At 39.9% G+C, this 9,457-nt stretch overlaps 1 long non-coding RNA gene across 1 annotated transcript; it reads right to left on the reverse strand.

Annotated features, from left to right (window-relative positions):
* Nucleotides 1-203: 203 nt before the first annotated feature.
* On the reverse strand, nucleotides 204-3,109 carry LOC116663863. The gene is made up of 3 exons (XR_004320228.1): nucleotides 3,024-3,109; nucleotides 2,742-2,776; nucleotides 204-729 (listed from the first exon to the last, which is right to left on the reverse strand). It is a non-coding gene; the product is annotated as an uncharacterized LOC116663863 (long non-coding RNA).
* Nucleotides 3,110-9,457: the final 6,348 nt, after the last annotated feature.

Consider the following 9,457-nt stretch of genomic DNA (forward strand, 5'->3'; position numbering starts at 1 on the left):
AGTAGGACAAACAGTGTGCTCGCGACTGCACAGCCATTTAGAGAAAGCTGTCGCTAGGAAGTATAGCTCCCAATTTCAAGCCTACAGATTTTTCAACTGAGCAATGTCACACACATGTCAGGATGTAATTATAGCTTATGGTAAAAAATAAACTGAGGCATATTAAAACATTAAAGAGTTTACTTGAGCAAAAATCAGTTCCAATGGGGCAGCATTCAGTCTAGCAGGTAGAAAGGACCTCGGAGGAGCTGTACCCAATAAAGGACTTTTCTAGACAGAAGAAGAGTGGGAACAAGAAGTTATACTTGGCTGAAAAAGCGGGTTGGTTATAGCAAGGTTACTTTCCTTTGGAGAATGCCAGGGGTCTATCAGGCAGATGATGTAACTAGTGCTAATCAGGAGATTACTGGTTGGCTGGTTTAAGATTCCATTTCTGGGAGAGCCAAAACTGTAACTCAGCCTCAGTTTGGTGACCTGAGGCTTAGCATTTAGGGCCTGGTGTCTTGTTTTTCACACTTCAGTCACTCGCAGCTGGATTCATCCTGAAGAACTCTTTTCCAAGTGTGGTCACTATTGACAGTGATTATCTTGAAATTATCTTACTGATAAATGGAGAAACTGATCCTGTCTCCCCGTATTCAGTTTTTTGGTCTCCATTGCCTCTTCTCTTCCCCACGCATGTCTTTTTTCACTCTTCTTCCTCCACGTCTGTTCTTCTGTCTGTGTCATCTAACTGAATGACAGGAAAATGAAGAAAGGAAGGTGGCAGATGGAGTCAATCTCTGTGGGTAAGGTATAAAAATCTTTGAGGCAAATACTTTAGGAATGAACCATCCCAATGAGTTTTTCCCCCAAGTACCTGCAGTCCCTTAAAAATATGAACAAAGATTTCAATCAACTGGTTCTACTGAAAGCAAACAGAAGAAAGACGTTTATGAGAGTCGTGCAACCTCACAGAGTCTCCACCAAAACAGCCGAGCCCACACTCCACCCTTCCCAGGTGCGCCATCAGATGTTGGTCTGCTTCAAGGTGTTTAATGACCTCCTGGTCATGTCTGTTCTGATGGAACGCTGACTCGGGTGGGCTCCCTACTGTGCAATTAGCCTTTCGTGATAAATAAAAAACTTCAGATCAGTAACTAAGGGAGGGCCTAGTTGCTAAATCTTTGATTCTCACATAGGTATGTGTAAGTAAGCTTATGTGAGTGTATTGACATATATATTCTATGTGGATTACATACACACTCACACAAATATAGTCAACTCGTGAAGTGTTATTAGAATATGAACATTCTACCCAAACACCGGCTCCATGCTCAGGGGGACTATGTGAACCAGCTTATCTTGATACTCCGGATACTTTCAAAGACACCCTAAGACCTTGCTATGCCTGAAGTGATTGCTTACTCGTGGAGGGCTTTGAATTTTTAGACCCATCCCAACATATCACTGCATATTCTCTTATTTGATCTCTAGTCTTGAATTCCCAAAGTTCAAAACCCACTACTCTAACAAATGAATAACTTGAACATAAAGGTAGTCTTTGAACACTTGGAACGCCATCAGCAAGATTCTGGACCCTCAGGAGATTATTTTAAAAGTACAGGTTATAGATTCAGGCTCAAGACATTTGTAATTCTGTAGTGGATGAAACACTTGAAGAGATGACATGCAAATTCATGAATTGTTCCATAATTTTAAGTTGATCACTCCTTCCTCTGTGACCCCACCTTATCTTGCATCTACTCTAACAGAGCATTTACACACTTTATTTTGTGTGAAATTTCATGTGTCTTTTCCATTAGAATCAGAGACTGTCTTGTTTATTATAGTTTCTTCAGTGACTCTCACAGGACACAGAATAGGTGCTTAATAAATGTCAGCTGAGCTAATGAATAGAAACTAGATGAGCACCTGGAGGAGAAAAAGAAACAGATGATTATGTGTTGATTTTTTTTTTTTAGTGCTCAAAACAGAGAAAGCAAAAATTAATATCTAGAATTTTTCAAAGTGAAAATAGCTGTCTTTTCTGACTAATAAATAATACATGCTCACTGGAAGATATCTCACAACAATTCCTCTATTTGAGAAAACCGGTTTTTATGATTCTGTGTGTGTATATATCTCTCAAGTGTTAATCCATGCACGCACAGGGTTGATGTTTTATTTTAAAAAATTGGAAACATAATATGCATATTTTGTTCAGTGTCTAACTTTAAAAATTTGAAGAGTAGATTACTGATAATTTCCCATGATACAAGTGTTTCCCTTTAACTGGCTCTGGTAGCCTCTGTTTTGTATATTTCATCAAGTATTTAAGTCTATCGACAGACATTTAGGTGGCATTCAAGTTTTTATTCTTATAAACAGTGCCTCAATAAACACCTTCTAACATCTTTGCAAGTTCAGATTTATTTTCTTGGCACAAATTCCTAGACATGAAATGGACTTAAAATGTTAAAGTATGTTGTTAAATTATTCCAGAATAAAAGGTTGTGCCAACTTACACTCCCACGAACGGTGTATAAGCCATTTTCTCTAGAACCTTGCTTGGATATGTAATTCACTTAAAAAATCTTTGTTAATGTAATAAGGAAAAAAATCTCATTGGTTATTGTTGTTCTGGTTTTTCCATTTTTGTTTTAAAGCCTAGACTACTCAGGGACGTTTTAAATAAATCAATTCTTGATAAATCACACATGGCCCTTCGATGAAACATGTTCAGTACCAAATTAACTCACCTCTCCCACCCAACTGTCTTCTCTTTGCACCAGCTCTAGATACAAATCAAAGAAACAAGATCTTAATAATAAACATAATTAGGAGGATCAAATATATATATTCATATATATATGAAATCTCAAAATGAAGTGTGTTTGATTATTGACTAAATAGTTTCATCATGGTTCCCCTCTATTAATGTGGATAATTGAGTAAATAATAACAGAATTCACAAATTATATAACCCTGTTGCAGGAACAACTCTTCAAATCACATCAGCTGCTGGTAATAAGACAACATACCTCTAAGGTTTTTGAAGGTCCTAGTGGGATCATTAACAATTCTTCCACAAAGTCTAGAACTCAAGAAGCCGCTGACATGATGTGGTAGTGTGAGAAAGAATCTGAGAAACAAGAGAGCTGTGTCTAAGAAAATAACACTGAAGACATTAATAAAAACCACTTTATGTTTCCATAGTCCCGGTAAGTGTATGTGCCAAACCCTGCCTTGGAAAAAGAAATAGCACCTTCACACGTCAAAGTCTTCCAAGCCCACCCCAAGGAATAAGCACTGGTCAGTATTTCTCGCCCGTGAAGGACGGTAGGACTGTTTCACTGCTCACTGCAGAAGGATCTGTGGTGAGCTACCGAGCACGTTCACTAAGAGACAGTAGTTGTGCTGGTTGCCTATTGCTAATAACAAATAAACACAAAATTTAGTAGCTTAAACCCACACACATTAAACCCACACTACTATCTCACAGTCTCTGTGGGTTTGGAATCTAGGCGCAGCCCAGCAGGGTCCCCCGCTTCAGGACCTCTCGTGAGGCTCTAATCTAGAAGTCAGCTGGGGACACAGTCACATTCAGATTCAACTGAGGCAGGATCTGCCACCAGGTTCGCATGAGGAGTTGCCTGGATTCAGTTCCTCATGGGCTATTGGAATGAGAGTCTCAGATCCTTGCTGGCCATTGGCCAGAAGCTGCCCTCAGGTCCTGGCCATGTAGGGCTTTCCAATGTGGCAACTTGGTTCATCACAGCCAGCAAGAGAGAGACCCTGCTAGCAAGACAGTAGTCCTAGACTTTTATAACCTAATCATGAAGGGTGACATCCAATAACTTTGTCCATATTCTGTTCATTAAAAGCAAGTCCCTAGGTTTAGCCCTTACTCAAGGGGAGGGGATTACACAAGTTAGTGAACACTGGGAGGCAGGGACCATTGGGAGCCACCTTAGAAGGCTGCCTACCACAGCAGATGGTTGCTCAGTTATTAATGGGAGTAGAGGACACTGGGGAAAAGTAGGAGGGAGAGCGCCAGGAGACGTGGTGGGAGAGGAGTTCCTAGGGAAAAGGCTCACTGATGCTCCAGTGACATATACACTGTCAACAAACACAGTTGAATCTGGGGGTACTAGCCACCTTGGGGAAGTGTGTTAAGTCTCAGGTCAAATTAGTATGTACCACGTCAAACCAGTAACTTCTCAAATTTCCCAAACTATCGCTGGGAAAAATTGAAATAGTAGATAGAACTGGGTGATAATGGCAAAATAATTGATAACAGAGAAGCACAACCTCAACCAAGAGGGAAAAATATTCCATAACTAATGTAAGGAAAGATTATAATTCTTATTCCCTCAACATGCTGCATCCAACAATTAACACTGACAAAGGGAAATTAATGACGTTCAAAAGACTCTAAATCTGTTTATTACATATAAATATATTCGCATGTCACTTATTTGTCATTTGTCAAGCTTAAATTTTGACTCTGTCTTGTCAAGACCATAGACCTAGTGATAATTTAATGTCCGTCCTTATTTTGCATTCACCCATCACTTTGGTACGATAGTTGGTTCAAGGTAAAGGTATATTGCAGACCATAAAACAAAGCAGAAAAAAGTACAGCTTCCCGATTTATATGGGGGTTGAGGGGCTCGTACTCATGCCAGCATTTTTATTAGCATGGCTGCTCTAGTATGTTGAGCTAATCAGCTGAGTGTTTGCATGAGTGGGTTATATACATGTTTCTATGATAACAAAAAATGAACAGAGATATAGCAGATAAATTGTCTTAACAGGTTTTGCTTGGTTTTAGTGCACAAAACTTACTAATTAATGCAAGTGTTGCAATCATTTTTATGATATTCCCCAAAGATGGCACTTTAAGGGTTATGCCATATGCTGATTGACAGCAGCCATAATTCCGTACAATGAGACTGTATCGTATTGTTTGAAGTGAGGTGATGTTCGTCTCTTGAAACTGATCAAACATATCATTGCATCAAACAGTATTACAATATAATCACTCTGTATGTGGAGACTGCCAAGGCTGATCATCGTGTTGTATTCTCTTCCCTTGGACTTCTCTAATAGCACTTGTGACACACCACTGCATCCACATTTTCCTTTAAGAACTACAGAATCTAAGATAGATAAAAAAAAAATCTGCATAAAATTGTGGAGTGGTTATGCTGTGTGAGTGCATGTAGACTGCTTTAGAATTACAAATTTGCTTCCACAAAGATATCCCTAAGTATACAAATAAAAACCTGGTAAGGCCAAGATAAAAAGAAAGGATTCCAAACAAGGCAGAAAATAATCCAAATGCCTTTTATTTGTCTTCAGTAAGCAAGCAAACGGGGGAAATGGCTTTTTTAAAAAATACTTTTTAGTGTATGAAACTTCTGTAGGTATTTTTTTCTAGATAGAATTTTGCAAGGCCACTTGCTTTATCTACTGACTTTGGGGCTATTTCAGCTGCAGATGAAAATGATATTAGAACCTACGCTCCTCCCAGTCTTAGTTGCTGCTGATCTTGGAAAGCAGTGTCAGGATGAGCATGAATGAATGAGGGTAATTTGGCTATTCTCGGAGTGGCATCCTCAGTGGCGTGAAATCCTGTAACACAGTAGCTTTTAGATTGACATAATTTAAGAATTGCCCTTTTATTATTCATTGATCTACCCATCTATCCATCCATCCATCCACCCATCCATCCATCTATCTAATACCCTGTAAAAAAAAAAGCCATTGGGATACTTTGGGGACTATGTTCAGAACAGTTTACAAACAGGGTGCTAGGATGGGAGCCATCGTCTATGCATGCTGATATTCACTGAGAGATGTGTTACCAATTCTTGTCCTCTGGGATTGACCCATGCTAGTCTCCGAGATGTCACCATCCTACCTGCTCCTTATTCACTTGTCTAAGGTTAATATGCCCTTAAAACCACTGACTGTATTTAACTAAGGCGTACTCTTTTACATTTCTAGAATTTCTAATTGGCTCTTTTTCAAATCTATGTGCACCTTGTTTTTAATGCTTCGTTTCTCTTTTCTAGTGTTTTCAACACTTTAAAATTTATGTATTTTACAGTCTCTTTCTTACAGTTTGATTATCTGAAATTCCCTGGGATCTAATTCTGCTGTGTTTATTCTTTCCTGTATCTCTCAGGGCGGATTGTTACCTTGCATGTGTTGTAATTTTCAATAGTGAGCTCATTTTTGATAGGCTTCATCCGGAGTCCTCATGATGGTCAGTGATGAGATTTTGTCACACCAGACTTCTTCTCAGTTTGCTTCTGCTGGGAATACATTGAATCTCAGTATGGAGTGTTCAGGGACATGTGGTTTGAACACGAAGCTCACATGACGTGCATGTCTTTGATTACAATTTCTCTGGGAAGGCTTATTTTCTACCCTCGATGGCTTGCTTCCTCGTTTTCTCTTTGTGCTAGTGTGCAGATCATTTACCATCTACCATTTCACTGAAGGGGAAGCCCCTAAATGATCCTGGATTTATGTAAGAGGTTCACTTTCAAATCCCCACCTCCACGCAGTTTCCAAAGCCTTGTCTCCACGATCTTTCTGAGTATGAAAATGAAAGCTCCTAGGTTTCCGAGACATCACTGCCACCCCAGCCCATCCCAGCTCCTACAACCTGCCTTTGTAGTTCATGTGGTTGCCATGGACTCTCAGGTCCTTCTTTCTTTTGGCTCCTGGTGATTTCTCTTACTATCCCCCAAACTTGACTTTGGATTGAAAAGTGTTCATTTTATTGCATCTAACATTCCTAGTATCTTTAGTGGGAGAATTTTCAGATAACCTACATCATAATAATCCTATAACTGGAAGTCTCTTCTTGAGGTCCCATGGGCATGTCAAGGTCAACCTGCTGCAAACCATTCCGATGAGCTTCTTCACAAATCTGCTGCTAGTTCCGTGTTTCTCAGCTCAGTTGCACAAAGCAGAATGTCATGTGAATCCCCCCTTCACTTTCATTGTCTAATCAATGACCAAGCCCCACTGAGATCTCTACTGAATCAAACCGCTTGTCCCTATCCCTGCTGCTTCTGCTTTAGTGTAAGCCACATCATCTTCCTCTTGACCACTGTAACAGACTCCTAATTCTCCTTCCATCCAGTCCATGCAGATTATTTATACTGCATCCAGAAGGAATGTTCTAAACCTAAATCTGATATATTTACTTTTCTGCTTAAAACCATCAGTTACTTTCCATTGTTCTTTAGATAAAATTAAAAAAATTTAATTCTTTAATATTGTCTATTTAATAAGGCCCATTCATTTCCATCATTAATTAATCCAACAAAAATAGTAATACTGAGCAGCTACGACTTACGGGCATGGTACTTAGAACTGGGCTTCCAGTGTGCATTAGTTTGCTATGGCTGTACTACAGACAATGTTTCTGTCCATCCCCACCACCCCATTCATATGTTGAAATCCTAACCCCCAACACGATAGGAGGTGGGCCCTTTGGGAGGTGAGGGCTGTTGAGAGTTGATGAGGTCTTGAAGGAAGAGCCCTCTTGAATGGGATTAGTGCCTTTATGAAAGAGACCTCACAGAGCTCCCTCAGTCCTTCTGCCCCATGAGGACACAGCGAGAAGATTGTGGTCTGTGAACAAGAAAGTAGGCTCTTACCAAACACTGAATCTGCTGGCAGCTTGAGCTTGGACTTCCCAACCTTCAGAACTGTGAGAAATAAATTGCTGTTGTCTACTAGGCCCCTGGTATGTGGTATTTTTGTTGTGGCTGGGAGGGAGTAAGGACTAAGACAGACTGCCATGACAAAGTACATAATAAGTTGGCTTAGACAACAAGTACTTATTTTCTCATAATTCTGGAGGCTCGAAGTCCAAGATCAAGGCATTGGCGGGGTTGGTTTCTCCTGAGGCCTCTCTCAGTGATTTGTCAATGACTGTCTTCATACAGTCTTCCCTTTCTGTGTGTCTGTGTCCTGATCTTCTTTTCTTAAGGACACCAGTCAGATTGGCTTGGGGCTCACTCTGATGACTTCATTTGAACTTAATTACCTTGTTAAAGAAGCCTCCAAATCAGTCACATTTCGAGGTAACGGCGTTAGGACATCTACATCTGAATTTCAAGGGAGACACAATTCAGCCATAACACTGTGGTAAACTGAACCTCACCAACCTCTCTTCTCTTGGCACTTTCCTGTTTCCTGTCTGCTTTCCAGATACTTCTCTGTTCTCAGTGATCTTCTCTTCCTTGCCTCAGGGGCTCTGCAAAAGCTGTTCCCTTCACTGTTTGTGCATCTCTCCCATCCCCCAACTTTGCTTACCCAAAAGCTAGATCTCAGCTCCAATGTCACTGTTTCAGAGAAACATTTCCTGATTCTTAGATTAGATTGGGTCTCTGTGTTTTGTATTCTTTGCATCATTTTTGTACCACTTCATAATTCTAATTAAATGATTAACTGTGTAATTACTGAGTTTCCTTGATCCTACAATGCTATGCATTGTTAGATGCATCATCAATTTCAAAACACTTGTAGGGAGAGGAAAGAAATACTACTCTATTAGTCAGCTATTGCTGTAATAATGTCGCATGAAAAACCACTCCAAAATTCAGTGACTTCAAACAAGTGTTTATTTCTCCCCCATGGGTCTGTGAGTTGGTACAATTCACTTGTAAGAACTCTGTTTCAGGATTTCAGCTCTGGGCTCCAAGCTGCAGGCCGGGCTGGGTTCAGGTCTCCTTCATATACCTCCACACCCTCCTTGGATCGGTGGCCACCCAGTCCATTGTATTTTCATGGTGAAAGACATTCAAGCAGAGGGAACATGCAATGCCGTTAAAGCCTCAGCTTTGGAACTGGAACACTGTCACTTCCACCCAATTCTGTTGGTCAAAGTAAGTCACATGGCCAAGCCCAACACCAACAGGCTGGGGACAGTGCCCTGCTTCCCTGTAGGAGATGCTGCAAAGTCACATGGAAAAGGTATTTTTTGTACACTGTATACTACAAAAATAGGGAGGAATTGGGAAGTAATTCAATGTACCATAACTACAGTAAGCAGTATGTACACAAATTTTTATTATGTTTATTTACAAAAGATTACCCAAATATGTTTATACAAAGAATACTACTTTCTTCTGTATTAAGAGTAAAACTTCCTAGTCAGCTACCAAAGGATCTTCTGAGTCATTTTTGGTCACCAGCAGTTACACACCTCTTTCTAGCTACCAGTCCTTCATAAAACTGGGCCTCTGGACCTTGACCTCTAACGCTTGTGTAAGTTTTAGGTGTACAAAAGAATTACCAAGGTTTTATTTACACTTCCAATGTGGGTTGTTAAACTCAGAATTTCCTCACCAAACTGATCATTTTAATTTAATTAAAAATTTTTCATAAAGAAATCAACACATCATTTGGTTTGTTTTTTTCAGCTTATTTATTTATTTTAAAATTT

The sequence above is a fragment of the Camelus ferus genome, chromosome 5 (assembly GCF_009834535.1).
Source record: "Camelus ferus isolate YT-003-E chromosome 5, BCGSAC_Cfer_1.0, whole genome shotgun sequence".
NCBI lineage: Eukaryota > Metazoa > Chordata > Mammalia > Artiodactyla > Camelidae > Camelus > Camelus ferus.